This window comes from Triticum dicoccoides, chromosome 1A (assembly GCF_002162155.2).
Source record: "Triticum dicoccoides isolate Atlit2015 ecotype Zavitan chromosome 1A, WEW_v2.0, whole genome shotgun sequence".
NCBI classification, from domain to species: Eukaryota; Viridiplantae; Streptophyta; class Magnoliopsida; order Poales; family Poaceae; genus Triticum; species Triticum dicoccoides.
In genome coordinates, this window is record NC_041380.1 from 148763954 (window position 1) to 148789680 (window position 25727).

Here is a 25727-nt window from a genome sequence, read left to right on the forward strand (position 1 = left end):
GCTGTTTAGGGACTGCTCAGAGGGTTAGTCAACGTAGGAATAGCAAAGCTAGCTACTGCTACAGTAACATTCAGTTACTGTAGCAGAGCAGCAGAGGAGCAACGGCAAAGGGTGGGCGTGGCCACACTCTACACACACACAGCACGCATGCACGTGGGCACGCCGGCGGCCACGGTGCTGGCCAGGGGCGCAGCGCGCGAGTGGTAGCGGCAGCGGGTGAGCGGGCGTGGTCCAGGCGGCAGCCGGGGCGGGGCCGACGCAGTCGGCAGGCGCGGGGACAGTGGCAGGCGGCAGCAGCCGTGGTCGCACGTAGCAGCAGCACAAAGAGAAGGCGGCGGCGGCGGCAGGCGCAAACGGCAGCGGTAGCAGGGGCAACATGCGGCAGTGGACGAGCGCACAAGCGGGCAGAGGCGGGCACGGCCGCACGGGGCTGGGCAAGGGCGCGACGGGGGAGTGCCCTGGGACGGCCAGCACGCGGCGGGAGCGCGGCAGGAGCAGGCATCGCCGGCCATGGTGGACGGCGGCGGTGGCTGGGTGTTAGTTCGATTCGAGCGGGCGAGCATGGATTCGGCTATGCATTCGTCACGCACGCCTCCTGGGAGCACTAGATGCACGGCAACGACATTGGTTCACTTCGGGACGGACCCCATCAACGACAACGTGCTCGGCAGTGGTGCCATGGCCACGGTGGTGCACAGGCCCATGGGGACGGCGACGGAAACGAGCAAACGAAGGAAGGGGGAATAAAGGGGAGCTCACATCGGAGTACATGGATGGCTCGGAGGCGTCGGGGTGGTCAGGGTGGTGCGGATCCGGCGATGGCATCGGCGGGGCAGTGAAAGGGGGACGGCTCGATCCGCACGGCGAGCCCAGTCCAACAACGGGTCCTTTTCCTTTTCTTTCTTTTATTTCTATTTCTCTTTTTCTCCCACTGTTTTGCATTTAGTTTTGCCACTAAGTGACTTTAGTTAAAAGAGAAAATTAGCACATAAGTATTAGGCAATATATTGAAGAGCCCCATAAAGTTTGAGGTCAAATGGAATTGTATTAATATGTATTTATTAGAAAGGCCATTTTTATTTGTTGTTGGAGCATTTATTAATTCCTAGGAATTATTTGGTGAGTCAAAAGATGTTGGTTACAACAAGACATTGATCAGGGGGAATTATAGAATAACTTGAACACTTTAGTTTTACTATTTGAAAAAAAACAATTGAATTTTAATTTTCAATTTGACTTTCAAACAAGTGGCAACTTGCATAGTAATCACGATGACATGACCACCATTAGGGGGAGATTACTGTAGCAAATTCTCTGGGTGTTACATTGTGGTCTATGTATTCACACATGTATTACGGTTTCCGGTTAATATAATTATAGTATGAACAATAGACAATTATCATGAACAAGGAAATACAATAATAACCATTTTATTATTGCCTCTAGGGCATATTTCCAATAGTCTCCCACTTGCACTAGAGTCAATAATTTAGTTCACATCACTATGTGATTGCAATGAATCCAACACCCATGGGGTTTGTTCATATATTGCTTGTGAGAGAGGTTTATTAGTTAATGAGTCTGAACCTTTCAGATCCATGTGTGCTTTACAAATCTCTATGTCATCTTGTAGATGCAGCTACCACGCGCTACTTGGAGCTATTCCAAATAACTGTTCTACTATACGAATCCGGTTTACTACTCAGAGTCATCCGAATTAGTGTCAAACTTTGCATCGACGTAACCCTTTACGACGAACTCTTTTACCACCTTCATAATCGAGAAAATTCCTTAGTCCACTAGTTACTAAGGATAAGTTCGACCGTTGTCGTGTGATCCATTCCTGGATCACTCTTGTACCCCTTGACTGACTCATGGCAAGGCACACTTCAGGTGCGGTACACAGCATAGCATACTGTAGAGCCTACGTCTAAAGCATAGGGGACGACCTTCGTCCTTTCTCTCTCTTCTGCCGTGGTCAGGTCTTGAGTCTTACTCAATATTCACACCTTGTAACACAGCTAAGAACTCCTTCTTTGCTGATCTATTTTGAACTCCTTTAAAATCTTGTCACAGTATGTATTCATTCGAAAGTACTATTAAGCTTAATCCAGGTTTTTCATTGAAAAACACTTTTCAAATAACCCTATATGCTTTTCAGAAATTCTATATCATTTCTGATCAACAATATGTTAACAACATATACTCATCAAAAATTCTATAGTGCTCCCACTCACGTATTTGGAAATACAAGTTTCTCATAAATTTTGCATAAACCCAAAATTTTTGATCATCTCATCAAAGCGTATATTCCAACTCCGAGATGCTTACTCCAGTCCTTGGAAGGATTGTTGGAGCTTTGCATACTTCTCAACATCTTTTAGGATTGACAAAACCTTCTCGTTGTATCACATACAACCTTTCCTCAAGAAAAATGTCGAGGAAACAATGTTTTTTACATCCTATCTGCAAGATTTCATAAATAATGCAGTAACTGCTAACATAATTTCAACAGACTCTTAGCATCGCTACGAGTGAGAAAGTCTCATCGTAGTCAACTCCTTGAACTTGTCGGAAAACATCTTAATGACAAGTCGAGCTTTCTTAATGGTGACACTTACCATCATTGTATGTCTTCCTTTTAAAATCCATCTGCACCCAACAGCCTTACGACCATCAAGTGGTTCTTTCAAAGTCTATATTTTCTTTTATACATGGATCCTCTCTCGGATTTTATGGCCTCGAGCCATTCTTCGGAACCTGGGCCCACCATCACTTCTCCATAGCTCGTAGGTTCATTGTTGTCTAGCAACATGACTTCCAAGACAGGATTACGTACCACTCTGAAGTAGTATGCATCCTTGTCGACCTATGAGGTTTGGTAGTGACTTGATCTGAAGTTTCATGATCACTATCATAAGCTTCCACTCCAATTGGTGTAGGTGCCACAGGAACAACTTCCTGTGCCCTGCTACACACTAGTTGAAGTGACGGTTCAATAACCTCATCAAGTCTCCACCATCCTCCCACTCAATTCTTTCGAGAGAAACTTTTCCTCGAGAAAGGACCCGTTTCTAGAAACAAACACTTTTGCTTCTGGATCTGAAATAGGAGGTATACCCAACTATTTTTGGGTATTCTATGAAGATGCATTTATCCGCTTTGGGTTCGAGCTTATCAGCCTGAAAATTTTTCACATAAGCATCGCAGCCCCAAACTTTTAAGAAACGACAGCTTAGGTTTCTCTAAAACATAGTTAATACGGTGTCGTCTCAACGGAATTGTGTGGTGCCCTAAAGTGAGTGCGGTTGTCTCTAATGCCTAACCCATAAACGATAGTGGTAATTCGATAAGAGACATCATGGTATGCACCATATCCAATAGGGTGCAGTTGTGATGTTCGGATACACCATCACACTATGGTGGTCCAGGCGGTATTAGTTGTGAAACAATTTCCACAATGTCTTAATTGTGTGCCAAACTCGTAAATCAGATATTCATCTCTATGATCATATCATAGACATTTTATCTCTTGTCACGACGATCTTCAACTTCACTCTGAAATTACTTAAACCTTTCAATAATTCAGACTTGTGTTTCATCAAGTAAATATACTCAGCATCTACTCAAATCATCTGTGAAGTAAGAACATAACGATATCCACTGCGTGCTTCAGCACTCATTGGACTACACACATCAAAATGTATTACTTCCAACAAGTTGCTTTCTTGTTCCATCTTACTGAAAATGAGGCCTTTCAGTCATCTTGCCCATGTGGTATGATTTGCATGTCTCAAGTGATTCAAAATCAAGTGAGTCCAAATGATCCATCTGCATGGAGTTTCTTCATGCATATCTACCAATAGACATGGTTCGCATGTCTCAATCTTTTCAAAAATGAGTGAGTCCAAAGATCCATCAACATGGAGCTTCTTCATGCGTTTTATACCAACATGACTCAAATGGCAGTGCCACAAGTACGTGGTACTATCATTACTATCTTATATCTTTTGGCATGAACATGTGTATCACTACGATCGAGATTCAATAAACCATTCATTTTAGGTGCAAGACCATTGAAGTATTATTCAAATAAACAGAGTAACCATTATTCTCCTTAAATGAATAATCGTGTGGCGATAAACATAATCCAATCATGTCTATGCTCAATGCAAACACCAAATAACAATTATTTCGGTTTAACACCAATCCTGATGGTAGAGGGAGCGTGCGATGTTTGATCACATCAACCTTGGAAACACTTCCAACACATATCGTCATCTCACCTTTAGCTAGTCTCTGCAGCCTTTTATTTCGAGTTACTAACGCTTAGCAACCGAACCGGTATTTATTACCCTGGTGCTACTAGGAGTACTAGTAAAGACAATAATATGACGTATACCCAAAATACTTCTGTCGACCTTGCCAGCCTTCTCATCTACCAAGTATCTAGGGTAGTTCTGCTTCAGTGACCGTTCCCCTCATTATAGAAGCACTTAGTCTCGGGTTTGGTTCAACCTTGGGTTTCTTCACTAGAGCGGCAACTGATTTGCCGTCTCATGAAGTATCCCTTCTTTCCCTTGCCCTTCTTGAAACTAGAACCATCAACAATTAATGCTCCTACTTGATTTCTACTTTCGCGGTGTCAAACATCGCGAGTTGCTCAAGGATCATCATGTCTATCCCTGATATGTTATAGTTCATCACGAAGCTCCAATAGCTTGGTGGCAGTGACTATGGAGAACCATCACTATCTCATCTGGAAGATTAACTCCCACTCGATTCAAGCGATTGCAGTACTCACACAATCTGAGCACATGCTCAACGATTGAGTTTTTCTCCCTAAGTTTGCAGGCTTAAGAAACTTGTCAGAGGTCTCATACCTCTTGACGTGGGCACTAGTCTGAAATCCCAATTTCAGTCTTTGGAACATCTCATATGTTCTGCGACATTTTAAAAACGTCTTTGGTGCCATAATTCTAAATTGTTAGCATTACGCACTGAACTATCACGTAGTCATCAAAACGTGTATGTCAGATGTTTCCCAACATCTACAGACGACGCTCGAGATTCAACACACTGAGCGGTGCATTAAGGACATAACCCTTCTGTGCAGCAATGAGGACAATCCTCATGGACCCAGTCCGCATAATTGCTACTGTCAACTCTCAACTGAATTTTCTCTAGGAACATATCTAAAACAGTAGAACCAAAGCGTGAGCTACGACATAATTTGCAAAGACCTTTTGACTATGTTCATGATAATTAAGTTTATCTAATCAAATTATTCAATGAACTCCCACTTAGATAGACATCCCTCTAGTCATCTAAGTGATACATGATCCGAGTCAACTAGGCCATGTCCGATCATCACGTGAGACGGACTAGTCATCATCGGTGAACATCTTCATGTTGATCATATCCACTATACGACTCATGTTTGACCTTTCGGTCTTTCATGTTCCGAGGCCATGTCTATACATGCTAGGCTCGTCAAGTTAACCTAAGTGTATTGCGTGTGTAAATTTGGCTTACACCCGTTGTATGCGAACGTTAGAATCTATCACACCCGATCATCACGTGGTGCTTCGGAACAACAGACCTTAGCAACGGTGCAAAATTAGGGGGAACACTTTCTTGAAATTATTGCAAGGGATCATCTTATTTATGCTACTATTGTTCTAAGCAAATAAGATGTAAACATGACAAACATCACATGCAAATCATAAAGTGACATGATATGGCCAATATCATCTTGCGCCTTTGATCTCCATCTTTGAGGCGCGGCATGAACACCATCGTCACCGGCATGACACCATGATCTCCATCATCGTGTCTTCATGAAGTTGCCTCGCCAACTATTACTTCTACTACTATGGCTAACGGTTAGCAATAAAGTAAAGTAATTACATGGCGTTTTCATTGACGCACAGGTCATAAATAAATTAAGACAACTCCTATGGCTCCTGCCGGTTGTCATACTCATCGACATGCAAGTCGTGATTCCTATTACAAGAACATGACCAACCTCATACATCACATATATCATTCATCACATCCTTTTGGCCATATCACATCACATAGCATACCCTGCAAAAACAAGTTAGACATCCTCTAATTGTTGTTGCATGCTTTACGTGGCTGCTATGGGTTTCTAGCAAGAACGTTTCTTACCTACGCAAAACCACAACGGTGATATGCCAATTGCTATTTACCCTTCATAAGGACCCTTTTCATCGAATCCGATCCGACTAAAGTGGGAGAGACAGACACCCGCCAGCCACCTTATGCATCAAGTGCATGTCAGTCGGTGGAACCTGTCTCACGTAAGTGTACGTGTAAGGTTGGTCCGGGCCGCTTCATCTCACAATGCCGCCGAATCAAGATAAGACTAGTAACGACAAACAAATTGAACAAATCATCGCCCACAACTACTTTGTGTTCTACTCGTGCATAGAATCTACGCATAGACCTAGCTCATGATGCCACTGTTGGGGATCGTAGCAGAAATTTAAAAAATTTCTACGCATCACCAAGATCAATCTATGGAGTAATCTAGCGACGAGGGGAAGGGGAGTGCATCTACATACCCTTGTAGATCTCTAAGCGGAAGCGTTACTAGAACGCGGATGAGGTAGTTGTACTCGTAGCGATTCAGATCGGGGTCGATTCCGATCTAAGCGCCGAACAACGGCGCCTCCGCGTTTAACACACGTGCAGCCCGATGACGTCTCCCATGCCTTGATCCAGCAAGGAGAGAGGGAGAGGTTGGGGAAGACTCCGTCCAGCAGCAGCACGACGGCGTGGTGGTGGTGGAGGAGCGCGGTACTCCAGCAGGGCTTCGCCAAGCACTACGAGAGACGAGGAGGGAGAAAGGTAGGGCTACGCCTTGGGAGAGAAAGACTCGTGTGTTGTGCAGCCCCAAAACCTCCACTATATATAGGGGCAAGGGCAAGGGGAGGCGCCCTAGGGTTTCCCCTAGGGGGGCGGCGGCCAGGACAGATGGGATCTCCCCCTTGGGTGACTTGGCCCCCAAGCCAGGAGGTGGGAACCCTAGATGGGGCGCCCCAAACCCCTTGGTCACATGGGAATAGGTGAGGGGGGCGCACAACCCCTTAGTGGGCTGGTTTTCCCCCTTCCCTTGGCCCATGAAACCCCCCAACACTTGCCGGGGCTCCCGAAACACCCTTCGGTCATGCTGGTCATCACCCGGTACCTTTGGAACATTTCTGAACTCCAAAACCCTTCGTCCAATACATCAATCTTCACCTTCGGATCATTCCGGAACTCCTCATGACGTCCGGGATCTCATCTGGGACTCCGAATAACATTCGGTAACTGCATACATACTTTCCCTATAATCCTAGCGTCATCAAACCTTAAGTGTGTAGACCCTACGGGCTCGGGAATAATGCAGACATGACCGAGACATCTCTCTGGTCAATAACCAACAACGAGATCTAGATACCCATGTTGGCTCCCACATGTTCCACGATGATCTCACCGGATGAACCACGATGTCAAGGATTCAGTCAATCCCGTATACAATTCCCTTTGTCTACCGGTATAGTACTTGCCCAAGATTTGATCGTCGGTATCCCGATACCTTGTTCAATCTCGTTACCGGCAAGTCTCTTTACTCGTTCCATAACACATCATCCCGTGATCAACTCCTTGGTCACATTGTGCACATTATGATGATGTCCTACCGAGTGGGCCCAGAGATACCTCTCCATTTACACGGAGTGACAAATCCCAGTCTTGATTCGTGCCAACCCAACAGACACTTTCGGAGATACCCGTAGTGCACCTTTATAGCCACCCAGTTACATTGTGGTGTTTGGTACACCCAAAGCATTCCTAAGGTATCCGGGAGTTGCACAATCTCATGGTCTAAGAAAATGATACTTGACATTAGAAAAGCTTTAGCAGACGAACTATACGATCTTGTGCTAGGCTTAGGATTGGGTCTTGTCCATCACATCATTCTCCTAATGATGTGATCCCGTTATCAATGACATCCAATGTCCATGGTCAGGAAACCATGACCATCTATTGATCAACGAGCTAGTCAACTAGAGGCTTAGTAGGGACATGTTGTGGTCTATGTATTCACACATGTATTACGGTTTCCGGTTAATACAATTGTAGCATGAATAATAGACAATTATCATGAACAAGAAAATACAATAATAATCATTTTATTATTGCCTCTAGGGCATATTTCCAACACTGTTGAGGGCGCAGCTGGAGATGCTCTTAGCTAGCTAAGCTTGCTCGCTGCATGTGCTTGTGTGCTGGGTGGTGGACTGTGGTGGAGGGAGACCGCAGCCAGCCTCGTTTCTTTATACTAGTGGACCCGTTGTGCCAAATGGCGCAGAGACCTTCTGATTCCATGTTAGCAATGAGAAGAAATCCATGATTTAGTTGACTTAATTACGGGCAAGCACATATGGCAACAAATTTAACCTCTTAATTAGAAAAAATGGGGGGCTTGTTGTCTACAATGACATTTAAATTTGGTGGCATAGGGTTCTATTTGAAACAAAATGTATGTAACAAATCTAATCCCTTTAATAGGAAACACAGTATTTTGTTGTCTATAATAAAATGTACTTCCTCTTTAAGTAGTGATCTAAATGCTCTTATATTTCTTTACGGAGGGAGTATATACACATTCTAATTTGATAGCACAAAGTCTCATTCAAAATCATGCCGCTAAAAGTATGTGTCTCTTTTTAGTAACCTTCTGTCTGGCCAAACACACACACTAAGAATTTAGATTCTTACGTATAAAAAACACATTTTCACATAGCCCCTTTGTAAGGTCAAAAGTGACATGGCAAAAGTGGGTATGGCCTAGGCGCATGCCTTTATCCGTCCTTCACGGCCTTGGTTAGCATCTTTGTAAGGTCAAAAGTGACATGGCAAAAGTGGGTATGGCCTAGGCGCATGCCTTTATCAGAACGTCCTTCACGGCCTTGGTTAGCATATTTTCCTTCCATCCCTGTATACGTTGGCAAATTATATCCTTCATATACACAAAGACTTTTGGGCCCAGTTCTTTTGCCAGAATCTGAGGATTCTCCCAGAATCCGACCCCTACCCAGCTTCTCCCAGAATTTTTGAGCTCCATTTGTTTTATAATGTTATCTAGTTAGGGTCTAATTAGATGAGATTGTAAAACAAATGGGGCTCAAAGATTCTGGGAGAAGCTAGGTAAGGATCGGATTCTAGGAGAATCCTCAAATTCTAGTAAAAGAACTGGGCCTTGTTCTTGACTGTCCCACATACACCGGGAGCCCCAGTTGGTCCAGCATAGCTTTCCGAACATCATTCTTGGTGTTTTTACTAAACATGGTAGCAGACTTGTCAAGTTGTGGCTTTGAATTAGAACCAATGATTACATGGGTATTATAGAGCATTTGTAACCACTATATATGTGAGTATCTTAAATCAATCAGAAAATAAAGATAAAATTATCTACACTGATATATTCATATTTGTTATTGCACTTGCCGGCAGTGACAAAACTACATGAAGAAGCCTAAGACACCGATGTGCTGATCACGAAGGTATCCTTCCGTTTCCTCTCGCGATGGCAGCTTCAATAAAATGCTACATACTCCCTTCGTTCCTAAATACAATATAAGTTCTTTTAGAGATTCCACTACAAACTACATGCATAGACATATATTAAAGTGTATATTTACTCATTTTATTTCATATGTAGTCCATAGTGAAATCTCTAAAAAGACTCATATTTAGGAGGGGTATACGCAAAATAATCTGAACACAAAACAGAGACAAACGCAGAGATAAACATTGATCCATGAGTTAGTGTCGTAGAGAGCATCAGCACGACATATTTTACTCTCTATGGCAGTACGTGCAACTCGAATTCTGGAATTACTAACCTCAGAGATGGGCACAAAGTTCATGGTCAATATTGTGATGGATCAGCAATCATAGGAGTTTGCTCCATCAAAGAATTTATAGGCTCGGAAATTAATTACCACACGAAAGTGATTGTCATATTTAGTAGAGAATGTCGCATTCCAAAATAGAAATTTTGATTTGCACTTTCAGTTCCCGCTCCTTAGATATGTACATGTCAACAAGTCAAAGTAGATGACAAAAAGATCAAAGAATTTACCACTCAGAAGTGAGAATCACATATTCAGTAGAGAAATCTTGTTCCTATATAGAAATGTGCAAGCTTCTAAAAATGGTTTGGAAGGTAACTCAAACCAAGATATACACGCCCTACTCTAATAGCACGCAAGCTTATAAAAAATGGTTTTGCGGGCACCTCAGACCAAGATATACACACTTTATTCTACTAACTGAAAATATAATATATGCCCTTATAACCACAATCTCAAGGAAAAATAGAACTACAACAAATTGTAACACATCAGTAATCAAGGTCTTCAATCACACTGTGGATTATAGTATTGAACAATACGAAGATATTACATGAGGACCGCATGAAGTGTCATTAGACAATACAGCTAGACCATCATCGATAAAGTCCTGCAAGTACAACATCTACCACATTGCCTACAGTGAAAACAAAGAAAAGACAACCCATGAGTACTGGTGCAAGCAAGGCACTTATAATAGAGCAACATCGAAGCAGTTCTAGTAACCAGGACAAGGCTAAAGCGTACAAGCGCTATATGGTTTTCTTGTCATGAAGAAACAGAAAAGCTGCCAACGGTCAGTAAACCAATGACCATGAATTCAGATCACTTGTTATAAAGGAAATGATGTGATGCATAAAAAATGCAAAATAAAATAACAGGCACATGGTAAGAACCGATGACTATGCATTTAGATCACCTGTTAAGTATTGTGTGTCCTCTGTCCTAAAAGAAAGCCAAAACAGCAGGGCAGCCAAAAGACTATAAGAAAGTGCACGGTATTTTCTTTATCCATTTTCTACAAAAATATGATAAATTACAGTTTTGCTAAAGTACATCTAGATGTGCCATAAGTATTGCATATCTAAGTCATATGTTATTGATCTTACATTAAGATTCGTGTGAATATTTTCTTTCTCTTTTATCTTTTTCTCTTTATGTTTGATTCACTCATTTAGATGTGCAATAACTAGGGCACATCTAGATGTGCCCTAAACACACCCAATAAATTAACCATGAGAAGTACCTTCTGCCTTGTTAGTTTCATATCATCAAAAATAGGCACTGAAACGAAGGAAATAAATCTATAGGTGAGCAATAGGAGGGCTAAGCTGGGAAGTTTCTTGCAAATGTTGAATTATCCATAAGATTGCATCTCTCCTGTTCTAGTCAAATAATATTTTGTATATATCAATCCTTTCAAAAGCCAGGTTTCCGGTCAACTCCTATTGTGTCTCTTTGTATAAATCATTGGTCTGTTGTATTCTAGATAATTATTAGTATAAAAAATTGTTTCAAACATCACAATTGAAAAAAAACATAGCCACCAAAGGAAGGCCTTGCTAACCAAATAAAGATCACAATTTGAAGTGATGCCATGGATTTTTCTTTTATATGCCTTTCAAGTTTCTATGTCTTAGCCTGCGTCGCTCTGACTAGGGCGACTCGGGCAGCGACCGAAAACCTAGCCGCCGCCACCCCGTCTCCCACCTCTCTCCCCCTCGCAGCCGCCGAAGGACGCCGCCGGGAGAATCCCGCGCGGCCGACGGCGGCGGCGGGGCACTGCTCTCTGTGATGGGCGCTTGGTGGGCGGGCAGCCTGGCCCCTGGCGCCGGCGGCGCCCACGACTGTGTTTCGGCCTCCTGGCCGTCCATTTCGACTAGCCGGCGACGGATCCAGCGGTGCCAGGTGCGGATCCGGCTCTCCCTCGGCTCGCTGCACCCATGCTCCCCTCGCCACCCCCATCCTCTCCGGCGGACGATGCACCCCGCTCCACCTCGCCTCGCTCCCCACAGATCCTTCTCGACCCCGTCCTCCTGCGCGACCGAAGCCGAGCGGCCGCAGATCCGGCGCCGGCGTCCCCTCCCCTCCCATCGATGACCCATCCTACGCCTCCACCCCGCTCGCCCTCCCCGTCCCCGCCCCCCTGCGCGCCCGTCACGGACGGGCTGCGGCTGGTCCGGTGGATCCAGCGACGGACCCCTCCTAGCCTCCTCGCCTCTGCCACTGCTGGTCCCTGCCGGGAAGATCCTCCTCTCTGGTGCCCCCACCCTCTGTCCACCTCCGACGCCGCCGGTTCCTGCCGCGAAGGACCTCCACTCGGTAGTGCCCCCACCCCCATGTTGTGGTACAGCGGCCCCCGCTACTCCACTACCCCACCTCGTCTCCACCCTCCTCACCGGCGGCCTGCTCCACTCGTCCTTCCTCGGTTCACCATCCGCCTCACATGTCCGTCTCGATCCTGTCCTCTGTCGCCCTTCGACTCCACTTGGATGGCGGCCCACCATTGAGGGATGTGCTACGGGAGAAATCCCTGTTGACCTTGTCAGCTGACCACGGCGGCGCTACTCCAGCGTCGCTTACCCTCTTGGGGGCGTGGCTCATGTGCCACTCCTGTCTCTCGGTCCGGATTCGCAGCTCTCGGCTCTGCCCTCTGGGAATTTAACCGGTATGCTCCAGGCGAAAGCTCTGTGACGGCGTCATCCTCGAATGTCGTCCACCTTCTTGAAGGCGTCACTAGGGAGCTCCTTGCCGCCATTCATCCTCCGTTGCCCTGGTCATCCTCTGCTCTGCTAGCTCAAGACCCTCTCATGTCTGTCGTCCGTTTTGGTGAGCTTCGTGCTATCTCGGTTCATCTCTGCTCAACAACAACGCAATGATGCCTTCCCACCTTGCTAATCGTGTCGGCTTGCTGTGGCGGAGTTTCCAGTTAAGGTTCGTGATGGGTCACTCGTTGATTGGTGCTGCTCCTCTGTTGATGGGTACACACACCGGTGTGGTGCGTTAGGATAGTTGTTTAGTGTTGGTATTGTGATTCCTCGACGACACACCACTTCCACTCGACTTTTATGGTGGTGGTCTCTTGGCTTGCTGGCTAGGTAGTGCCTTCTTCGGGGCGTCCATATGTTCTCACCCTATGTAATCTTTCCCTCCTGTGCGGTTTTTCAGCCCGCTTTCCCTTATAAATGGGGTCAACCTGTTAAGGTTTTCGATCCGGTTTTCCTTATAAACTGGATCAAACACTTGGCATTTTGGCCACTTTGAGCAATATATTCAAGTGGGGACTCTCTCCCCCCGGTGACCGTTCAAAAAAAAATTCTATGTCTTGAAACCAAATAAGAACCATACCAAAAATATTTATGAATTAGTACAACTAATTGGACTACTTTTGTATGAGACTGTAATCAAGAATGACGATGGTAGGTGATCTCATATTATATTATATTCGACTAATAAAATAAACAACATGAACCCTCTCCTGGAGCGGGGGATGGAAAGACACACGGCCTAGAGGAACTATATAAACAACATGAACCCTCTCCTGCATCCATAGCTCACGTGGCCGCCATCTCTCACTGCAGTAATCTCGCTCATCCTCTTTTCTTTTTTTGGTAGCTGCCCACAGCCACAACACAATAAAAACTATCCTTGGGCTAATGAAAATATAAGTGAATACTGAATCTTCTCAATAGTAGAAGAGAGTTCAGTTATCACCTCAGCTCACCTAGGAAGCAATAACTTCCATTTCCAAAAGAAAAATGACCAGGAAATGTAAGCCGCTATTGGTTAGATACATGCAAATGATTAATTATTCAAGACTACTTTGGGAACAATGCTCTGAGCAATTAACAGTAATAAACAGAGAACAAAAAGGAGCAAAACAAAGACAGGTTTTTTAGCTAAAAAAAGGAACCACCAAATGCAGCGATAGCATGTGTGCATTTTTCTCCAAATTGCACATGAGCTTTGACTATAGGGAAGAGACAAAACTTCCCACGAACAAACGAATGTCCACAATAGCTGCAAGTTGCATCTACTATCAAAGGAACACTTCGCATATCTCAAATAAATAGTTATGATAACCGTGATCTCAGGAAGAGTAGGAAGATGCATCTTATACTCTAGAGTTCAGATATATCAAAAATTCATTTCATCAGACCTCTTTGGAGTTAAACTGTTAAAGGGCACTGTTAAACTAAACAGTCGTTCTTATCCTGTAACATGCTACTACTTGCACCCCTCTTACTCCTGACACTATGAACTCCAGTTCATGTGGCGTACTTTGTGCATATACAAACGATGTATAAAGCCTGAACATGGCAAAAACAATCAAGGGATTTCCTGAATATATGATGCTGCAGTAAACCTATTTTTCTAACTGAAATTAAACCTACCACTTCCTGCTCACAGATTTTAGTTCATTTATAAACTCTGCATTCTACTCATACAAGCATACCACATCTAATATTCTGCTATAACCCAGATTATTGTTACCTTTCTAAACGCATAATTATTATCAGTTTATAATGGAAATAAAGTACCCTAATGCATCCCCTATTAAGTGACATTACGAACTGCAGTGTATGTGTGTACTTCTATGCTTATACACATGCTATGAAGCATGGAACCTGACAAGATAAATGCAAAGGATGCCCAACAGAACTCTTGCTCCATGACCTTATTTCTATTGTGGTTGCAGACTTGGGAGTCCCACTTTGCTGAACCTTTTGTACATGCTGATAAAGAAAGAGACATCATAACAATTTAACAAATAATCTGTGCAAACACTACCTGGGCACTATGCAAAGAGACAAAACAAAAAAACATTAACCAATTGCCTAGGTGTGCCAACTTGCAGTGTTATCCTGCATATGTCAATCTCTCTTCTTCTTTTTTGAGAAAGCATATGATAATCTCATGTGTTCTAATTTAGCCAATACATGCTATGTGTGTCAACTTGTAGTGTTATCCTGCATATGCCAATCTCATACTACGTTCTAATTTAGCCAATACATGCCAAAGCATTTCAGTCTCACTTGTTTTAGTTTTGCATAAAGCAGGCAACTAACACAATATTGGCCACCGTCTCTCTCGCTGTAGTAGTCTCGCTTATCGTCTTCTCTTTTTTCGACAGCTGTCCATAGCCACAACAACACAAAGAAAACTATCCTTGAGCTTATGTGAATATAAGCGAATACTGAATCTGTTCTACAGTATAACCTCAGCTGACCTGGGAAGCAACAACAACTCCCATTTCCAAAAGAAAGATGACAGGAAACTGAAGCCACTAATGGTTAGATAAATACCTGCAAATGATTAATTGTTCAAGACTACTTTGAGAACAATCACTCTGAGCAATTAACAATAATAAAAGTCACCAACTTAATTCTCTAGAAGAAGAACAAACCCGTGCATACACATATCAATGAGCAAAGAATGTTCAGCCATGGCGTAGATACACGCAGAAAGAAACAAAACCAAGATAAGAATATGAAGGTAAAGAGACCGCAATGTCACCGTTTGTCACATGTGTCCTACGAACAAACAAACAGAACTACAGTGGCTAGCACCCTGTAAAAAGAAAATTCGCATCAAACCTAGATGTAAGCACATGTGACACACACGCACACAAGAAGACATGAGGATTAAGGAATGGAAAAACCACCAGTTGTAAACCCAGGCATCAACTTGCAGCACGATCAACACCTGCAAATAACAAACCGGAGCACCGGAGCAGGCGTCTTAGACAAATCATAAAGAAAAGAAAAAATGAAAAAAAGAATCAGGGGAATAAGCAGAGCAACATGGGACAAAAAGGGGCCACGTACAAATCGGACGGTCGAAGAGAATACTGCTTACTTTTCCTGAAACATCGTTTTTAGGGAACCTCTGTTAGGCAAGCTGCAACCCCTCAAACCACACATAACTCACCGTCAGAAAACTTAACTTTTAATCTTCCTGTAAAGGGGAAAACTTACTATGTCAGTCTCATACATATAGTGACAACATGTGAACCCCAACAAAAAATTGCTGTGACAACATGTATGCATTATTCTCCAAATGTACAGATAGGAAAAGGCGGAGTTCAACAGTGCCTTAATAGCATTCATGGACATCACAGTTCATTGGTCAGTGCAAAAACTGTACAGAGAACAAAAAGGAACAAAACAAAGCCAGGTTTTTACACCTAACTGGAATTGTCAAATGCAGAAATAACATGTGTGCATTTTTCTCCAAATGTACAGAAAGGAAAAAGGCAGAAGGAATGGACATTACGCATTGCAGTGACACACTACCAAAGCTCATGGCATGAGCTGAGACAATCTAGCAGAGCTCATTCACAACTATGTTGGTTTGCACACGTCCAAGATTAGGCATACTGCAAATCCATCAGTGAGAGCCTGCAACAGAGCGATGAATCAAACAACACTGCAAGTGAGATATATGTTTTCCTTGGATTTCCATGTGTAGCAACTACATCATTTAAAAATGTTCATCATGAATTCAAGATCTGTAGGACATGAAACGCAGCAGGATCAGCTCATAGACCTTTCATCGAACAGGAGGCGAGCAAGGTAACTAATAAAGATCTCACCTTGCCGGAGCCCATGGGTAGGAACCTCGCTTGCCCTTCATCACCGAGCCCAATCCCGGGCATGACGATCTTCACCTTGCCGTTGCCCCTGTACCGGGGCGGGACGCGGGAGGCCGGGAACAGGGTGGACCTCTATCTGGCATCCGCCAGCTCCAGTCGCAGCCGCCATATCTCTCCATCCCTTCCTCCTCCGTGATAAGTGGCAGTCGACGGGGAGGTGGAAGAGGTAGCCGAGGGTGAGGCGTGCCATCCAGATCTTGATCCTCCTTGCCTTGGTCGTTCCCAACTGCGCTGGAGTCTTCCGGAACACATGGTTAGGCATCGGGTTGAAAAGAAAGAATGGGAGAACGGCGTCGAGCGCGCGTCAGTTCCTCACCTTGGACCATCTCAACAAGCTGCTCCCGAGCTCACGGCGTCCAGCCGCAGCCGCTGCTCCCATGCTCACCAGTTACCACTGCCGCCGACGGAAAGGAGGAAGAAGCAGGATGAGGGAGCCGACGGCGCAGGGGAGGAGAGGAGGCGGCTGAGGCGAGAGAGAGGGCCAGCGGCGTGGGAGAGAACACGAGGGAGAGGGGAGGAGAGACGAGGCGGCTGCGCGAGGCAGGGGTCGGGACGAGAGGGAGAGGGGGATGGATTGGCGGCTTGGTTTTCACTTTTCGCCCACGTTCTGCACGATGGAGCGCGCGGCGGGCGCCGAGCTGATTCGTGAATTCCTCTCACTTGGACGCAACTGACCCGCCAATGCAAACACGAGACGAGCCCGCTTGTCATTGGGCAGAAAAATAAACTGGGAAGGTAAAAAAGGATTGACTGCAAGGTGACGATCGAACGGATCAAATAGATCAGAACACCTGATCGAACGGCCAAGAATTACTCTCGCGAGGGAACTTCGTGGAGGCAAGTTGGCTAGCATCATTATATGTTTAAATAATCAAACCGGCGATGAGCTGGAGTGGTGGAGCACGTCAGCGGCCGGCCACATGTGCGGCCACTGGCCGCACGCGTTAGCTACCATGTATGTAGACGTAGACAGAGGTAGCTTCCTTTCTTCCTTGCTTGCTTCCAAGCTTTCTTTTGAGTCAGTGTGCCACGTACGTTCTTTCTTGTCCTTTTCGATGGTGCCACGCATTTTGTTCAGCCTGTTACTCTTCTCTACATCAATCATACAAACATGCACGTGGATGCACACACACATGCATACGTGGCCTGGTAGCTAGTTTGACACATTTTTTTCTGGACGCAAACAGAACGTGCTTGATCACTTGTTTTGGGACGTTAGTTGATTATCCATATATGTATGCTACAACGTAGGCCCTCGAATCAAATAGAATCATAGCCCTATGTTGTTCTTGTTGGAGAACGTAGTAATTTTAAAAAAATTCTACGCACACGCAAAATCATGGTGATGCATAGCAACGAGAGGGGGAGTGTTGTCCACGTACCCTCGTAGACCGAAAGCGGAAGCGTTAGCACAACGTGGTTGATGTAGTCGTACGTCTTCACGATCCGACTGATCAAGTACCGAACACACGACACCTCCGAGTTCTGCACACGTTCAACTCGATGACGTCCCTCGAATTCCGATCCAGACGAGTGTTGAGGGAGAGTTTCGTCAGCACGACGGCGTGGTGACGATGATGATGTTCTACCGACGCAGGGCTTCGCCTAAGCACTGTTACGATATGATCGAGATGGATTATGGTGGAGAGGGGCACCGCACACGGCTAAAAGACGATCAACTTAATCAACTTGTGTGTCTAGAGGTGCCCCCATGCCCCTGTATATAAAGGAGCAAGGGGGGAGGCGGCCGGCCTAGGAGGAGGGCGCGCCAAGGGGGGAGTCCTACTCCCACCGGGAGTGGGACTCCTTTCCTTGTTGGAGTAGGAGTGAAGGAAAGAGGATGAGAGGGAGAAGAAAAGGGGGGCTGCACCCCTTGTCCAATTCGGACCAGAGGGGGGGGGGCGCAGGCCTCCTTCCTTTTGGCCTATCTCCTCTATTCCCGTATGGCCCAATAAGGCCCATATACTCCCCGGCGAATTCCCGTAACTCTCTGGTACTTCGAAAAATACCTGAATCATTCGGAACCTTTCCGAAGTTCGAATATAGTCGTCCAATATATCGATCTTTACGTCTCGGCCATTTCGAGACTCCTCGTCATGTCCCCGATCTCATCCGGGACTCCGAACTCCTTCGATACATCAAAACATATAAACTCATAATATAACTGTCATCGTAGCGTTAAGCGTGCGGACCCTACGGGTTCGAGAACTATGTAGATATGACCGAGACACGTCTCCGGTCAATAACCAATAGCGGAACCTGGATGCTCATATTGGCTCCTACATATTCTACGAAGATCTTTATCGGTAAAACCGCATAACAATATACGTTGTTCCATTTGTCATCGGTATGTTACTTGCCCGAGATACAATCGTCGGTATCTCAATACCTAGTTCAATCTCGTTACCGGCAAGTCTCTTTACTCGTTCCGTAACACATCATTCTGCAACTAACTCATTAGTTGCAATGCTTGCAAGGCTTATAGTGATGTGCATTACCGAGTGGGCCCAGAGATACCTCTCCGACAATCGGAGTGATAAATCCTAATGTCGAAATACGCCAACCCAACAAGTACCTTCGGAGACACCTGTAGAGCACCTTTATAATCACCTAGTTACGTTGTGACGTTTGGTAGCACACAAAGTGTTCCTTCGGTAAACGGGAGTTGCATAATCTCATAGTCATAGGAACATGTATAAGTCATGAAGAAAGCAATAGCAACAAACTAAACGATCAAGTGATATGCTAATGGAATGGGTCAAGTCAATCACATCATTCTATAATGATGTGATCCCGTTAATCAAATGACAACTCATGTCTATGGCTAGGAAACTTAACCATCTTTGATTCAACGAGCTAGTTAAGTAGAGGCATACTAGTGACACTCTGTTTGTCTATGTATTCACACATGTATTATGTTTCCGGTTAATACAATTCTAGCATGAATAATAAACATTTATCATGATATAAGGAAATAAATAATAACTTTATTATTGCCTCTAGGGCATATTTCCTTCAGTCTCCCACTTGCACTAGAGTCAATAATCTAGTTCACATCGCCATGTGATTTAACATCAATAGTTCACATCACCATGTGATTAACACCCATAGTTCACATCGTCATGTGACCAACACCCAAAGGGTTTACTAGAGTCAATAATCTAGTTCACATCGCTATGTGATTAATACCCAAAGAGTACTAAGGTGTGATCATGTTTTGCATGTGAGGGAAGTTTAGTCAACGGGTCTGCCACATTCAGATCCGTATGTATTTTGCAAATTTTTATGTCAACAATTCTCTGTACGGAGCTACTCTATCTAATTGCTCCCACTTTCAATATGTATCCAGATTGAGACTTTAGAGTCATCTGGACCAGTGTCAAAACTTGCATCGACGTAACCCTTTACGACGAACTTTTTGTCACCTCCGTAATCGAGAAACATATCCTTATTCCACTAAGGATAATTTTGACCAATGTCCAGTGATCTACTCCTAGATCACTATTGTACTCCCTTGCCAAACTCAGTGCAGGGTATACAAATAGGTCTGGTACACAGCATGGCATACTTTATAGAACATATGACTGAGACACAGGGAATGACTTTCATTCTCTCTCCATCTTCTGTCGTGGTTGAGTTTTGAGTCTTACTCAACTTCACACCTTGTAACACAGGCAAGAACTCCTTCTTTAACTGTTCCATTTTGAACTACTTCAAAATCTTGTCAGGTATGTACTCATTGAAAAACTTATCAAGCGTCTTGATCTATCTCTATAGATCTTGATGCTCAATATGTAAGCAGCTTCACCGAGGTCTTTCTTTGAAAACCTCCTTTCAAACATTCCTTTATGCTTTGCAGAATAATTCTACATTATCTCCGATCAACAATATGTCATTCACATATACTTATCAAAAATGATGTAGTGCTCTCACTCACTTTCTTGTAAATACAGGCTTCACTGCAAGTCTGTATAAAACTATATGCTTTGATCAACTTATCAAAGCGTATATTCCAACTCCGAGATGCTTGCACCAGTCCATAGATGGATCGCTGGACCTTGCATATTTTGTTAGTACCTTTAGGATTGACAAAACCTTCTGGTTGCATCATATACAACTCTTCTTTAATAAATCCATTAAAGAATGATGTTTTGTTTATCCATTTGCCAGATTTCATAAAATGCGGCAACTGCTAACATGATTCGGACAGACTTAAGCATAGATACGAGTGAGAAACTCTCATTGTAGTCAACACCTTGAACTTGTCGAAAACCTTTTTGCGACAATTCTAGCTTTGTAGATAGTAACACTACTATCAGCGTCCGTCTTCCTCCTGAAGATCCATTTAATCTCAATGGCTCACCGATCATTGGGCAAGTCAATCAAAGTCCATACTTTGTTCTCATACATGGATCTCATCCCGGATTTCATGGCCTCAAGCCATTTCACGGAATCTGGGCTCATCATCGCTTCCTCGTAGTTCGTAGGCTCGTCATGGTCAAGTAACATGACCTCCAGAACAGGATTACCGTACCACTCTGATGCGAATCTCACTCTGGTTTACCTACGAGGTTTCAGTAGTAACTTCATATGAAGTTACATGATCTTCAACATTAGCTTCCTCACTAATTGGTGTAGTAGTCACAGGAACAGATTTCTATGATGAACTACTTTCCAATAAGAGAGCAGGTACAGTTACCTCATCAAGTTCTACTTTCCTCCCACTCACTTTTTTCGAGAGAAACTCCTTCTCTAGAAAGGATCCATTCTCAGCAACGAATATCTTGCCTTCGGATCTGTGATAGAAGGTGTACCCAACATTTTCTTTTGGGTATCCTATGAAGACACACTTCTCCGATTTGAGTTTGAGCTTATCAGGTTCAAACTTTTTCACATAAGCAGTGCAACCTCAAAATTTAAGAAATGACAGCTTAGGTTTCTTGCCAAACCATAGTTCATACGGTGTCATCTCAACGGATTTAGATGGTGCCCTATTTAACGTGAATGCATCTGTCTCTAATGCATAACCCCAAAACGATAGTGGTAGATCGGTAAGAGACATCACAGATCGCACCATATCTAATAAAGTACGGTTATGACGTTCGGACACACCATTACACTGTGGTGTTCCAGGTGGCGTGAGTAGTGAAACTATTTCACATTGTTTTACCTGAAGGCCAAACTCTTAACTCAAATATTTTACCTCTGGGATCATATCATAGAAACTTTTATTTTCTTGTTACGATGATTCTCCACTTCACTCTGAAATTCTTTGAACTTTTCAAATGTTTCAGACTTGTGTTTCATTAAGTAGATATACCCATATCTGCTCAAATCATCTGTGAAGGTCAGAAAATAACGATACTTACCGTGAGCCTTAACACTCATCGGACCGCATACATCAGTATGTATTATTTCCAATAAGTCAGTTGCTCGCTCCATTGTTCTGGAGAACGGAGTCTTAGTCATCTTGCCCATGAGGCATGGTTCATAAGCATCAAGTGATTCATAATCAAGTGATTCCAAAAGTCCATCAGCATGGAGTTTCTTCATGCGCTTTACACCAATATGACCTAAACGGCAGTGCCACAAATAAGTTGCACTATCATTATTAACTTTGCATCTTTTGGTTTCAATATTATGAATATGTGTATCACTACGATCGAGATCCAACGAACCATTTTTATTGGGTGTGTAACCATATAAGGTTTTATTCATGTAAACAGAACAACAATTTATTCTCTTACTTCAATGAATAACCGTACTGCAATAAACATGATCAAATCATATTCATGCTCAACGCAAACACCAAATAACATTTATTTAGGTTCAACACTAATCCCAAAAGTATAGGGAGTGTGTGATGATGATCATATCAATTTTGGAACCACTTCCAACACACATCGTCACTTCACTCTTAACTAGTCTTTGTTCATTCTGCAACTCCCATTTCGATTTACTACTCTTAGCAACTGAACCAGTATCAAATACCGATGGATTGTTACGAACACTAGTAAAATACACATCAATAATCTGTATATCAAATATACCTTTGTTCACTTTGCCATCCTTCTTATCCGCCAAATACTTGGGGCAGTTCCACTTCCAGTGACCAGTCCCTTTGCAGTAGAAGCACTTAGTCTCAGGCTTAGGACCAGACTTGGGCTTCTTCACTTGAGCAGCAACTTGCTTGCCGTTCTTCTTGAAGTTCCCCTTCTTCCCTTTGCCCTTTTCTTGAAACTAGTGGTCTTGTCTACCATCAACACTTGATATTTTTCTTGACTTCTACCTTCGTTGATTTCAGCATTACGAAGAACTTGGGAATCGTTTCCGTTATCCCTTGCATATCATAGTTCATCACGAAGTTGTACTAACTTGGTGATGGTGACTAGAGAATTCTGTCAATCACTATCTTATCTGGAAGATTAACTCCCACTTGATTCAAGCGATTGTAGTACCTAGACAATCTGAGCACATGCTCACTGCTTGAGCTATTCTCCTCCATTTTTTTAGCTATAGAACTTGTTGGAGGCTTCATATCTCTCAACTCGGGTATTTGCTTGAAATATCAACTTCAACTCCTGGAACATCTCATATGGTCCATGACATTCAAAACGTCTTTGAAGTCCCGATTCTAAGCCGTTAATCATGGTGCACTAAACTATCAAGTAGTCATCATATTGAGCTAGCCAAACGTTCATAACGTCTGCCTCTACTCCTACAATAGGTCTGTCACCTAGCGGTGCATCAAAGACATAATTCTTCTGTGCAGCAATGAGGAAAATCCTCAGATCACGGATCCAATCCGCATCATTGCTACTAACATCTTTCAACTTAGTTTTCTCTAGGAACATATCAAAAATAAAATAGGGGAGCTAAACGCCAGCTATTGATCTACAACATAGATATGCTAATACTACCAAGACTAAGTTCATGATAAATTTAAGTTCAATTAATCATATTACTTAAGAACTCCCACTTAGACAGACATCCCTCTAATCTTCTAAGTGATCACGTGATCCATATCAACTAAACCATGTCTGATCATCACGTTAGATGGAGTAGTTTCAATGGTGAACATCACTATGTTGATCATATCTACTATATGATTCACGCTCGACCTTTCGGTCTCCGTGTTCCGAGGCCATATCTATTATATGCTAGGCTCGTCAAGTTTAACCTGAGTATTCCGCGTGTGCAACTATTTTGCACCCATTGTATTTGAACGTAGAGCCTATCACACCCGATCATCACGTGGTGTCTCAGCACGAAGAACTTTCACAACGGTGCATACTCAGGGAGAACACTTATACCTTGATAATTTAGTGAGAGATTATCTTATAAAGCTACCGCCGAACTAAACAAAATAAGATGTATAAAAGATAAACATCACATGCAATCATAATATGTGACATGATATGACCATCATCATCTTGTGCCTTTGATCTCCATCTCCAAAGCATCGTCATGATCTCCATCGTCACCGGCATGACACCATGATCTCCATCATCTTGATCTATATCAATGTGTCGTCACATGGTTGTCTCGCCAACAATTGCTCTTGCAACTATTGCTATCGCATAGCGATAAAGTAAAGCAATTATTTGTCGCTTGCATCTTATGCAATAGAGAGATAACCATAAGGCTTTTGCCAGTTGCCGATAACTTCAAAAAAACATGATCATCTCATACAACAACTTATATCTCATCACGTCTTGACCATATCACATCACAACATGCCTGCAAAAACAAGTTAGACGTCCTCTACTTTGTTGTTGCAAGTTTTACGTGGTTGCTACGGGCTGAGCAAGAACCGTTCTTACCTACGCATCAAAACCACAACGATAGTTTGTCAAGTTGGTGTTATTTTAACCTTCGCAAGGACCGGGCGTAGCCACACTCGGTTCAACTAAAGTTGGAGAAACTGATACCCGCCAGCCACCTGTGTGCAAAGCACGTCGGTAGAACCAGTCTCGTGTAAGCGTACGCGTAATGTCGGTCTGGGCCGCTTCATCCAACAATACCGCTGAACCAAAGTATGACATACTGGTAAGCAGTATGACTTATATCGCCCACAACTCATTTGTGTTCTACTCGTGCATATGACATCTACGCATAAAACCTGGCTCGGATGCCACTGTTAGGGAACGTAGTAATTTCAAAAATTTCCTACGCACACGCAAAATCATGGTGATGCACAGCAACGAGAGGGGAGAGTGTTGTACACGTACCCTCGTAGACCGAAAGCGGAAGCGTTAGCACAACGTGGTTGATGTAGTCGTACGTCTTCACGATCCGACCGATCAAGTACCGAACGCACGACACCTTCGAGTTCTGCACACGTTCAACTCGATGATGTCCCTCGAACTTCGATCCAGCCGAGTGTTGAGGAAGAGTTTCGTCAGCACGACGGCATGGTGACGATGATGATGTTCTACCGACGCAGGGCTTCGCCTAAGCACTACTACGATATGATCGAGATGGATTATGGTGGAGGGGGACACCACACACGGCTAAGAGACGATCAACTTGATCAACTTGTGTGTCTAGAGGTGCCCCCCTGCCCCTGTATATAAAGGAGCAAGGGGGGAGGCGGCCGGCCTAGGAGGAGGGCGCGCCAAGGGGGGAGTCCTACTCCCACCGGGAGTAGGACTCCTCCTTTCCTTGTTGGAGTAGGAGTGAAGGAAAGAGGATGAGAGGGAGAAGGAAAAGGGGGCTGCACCCCTTGTCCAATTCGGATCAGAGGGGGGGGGGGCGCAGGCCTCCTTCCTTTTGGCCTATCTCCTCTATTCCCGTATGGCCCAATAAGGCTCATATACTCCCCGGCGAATTCCCGTAACTCTCCGGTACTCCAAAAAATACCTGAATCACTCGGAACCTTTCCGAAGTCCGAATATAGTCGTCCAATATATCAATCTTTACGTCTCGACCATTTCGAGACTCCTCGTCATGTCCCCGATCTCATCCGGGACTCCGAACTCCTCGGTACATCAAAACATATAAACTCATAATATAACTGTCATCGTAGCGTTAAGCGTGCGAACCCTACGGGTTCGAGAATTATGTAGACATGACCGAGACACGTCTCCGGTCAATAACCAATAGCGGAACCTGGATGCTCATATTGGCTCCTACATATTCTACGA

The 25727-nt window shown here is 44.0% G+C and overlaps 1 long non-coding RNA gene across 4 annotated transcripts; it reads right to left on the minus strand.

Annotated features, from left to right (window-relative positions):
• Positions 1-14666: 14666 nt before the first annotated feature.
• On the minus strand, positions 14667-17236 carry LOC119368058. Of its 4 annotated transcripts, none has more exons than XR_005176516.1 (5): positions 16898-17236; positions 16522-16819; positions 15755-16327; positions 15157-15632; positions 14667-15060 (listed from the first exon to the last, which is right to left on the minus strand). It is a non-coding gene; the product is annotated as an uncharacterized LOC119368058 (long non-coding RNA). The 4 variants fall into 4 exon arrangements; XR_005176515.1 differs by having other exon boundaries at positions 14951-15632; positions 15755-15884; positions 16203-16327; positions 16898-17220; XR_005176512.1 differs by having other exon boundaries at positions 14951-15632; positions 16898-17232.
• Between the last annotated feature and the right edge of the window lie 8491 nt (positions 17237-25727).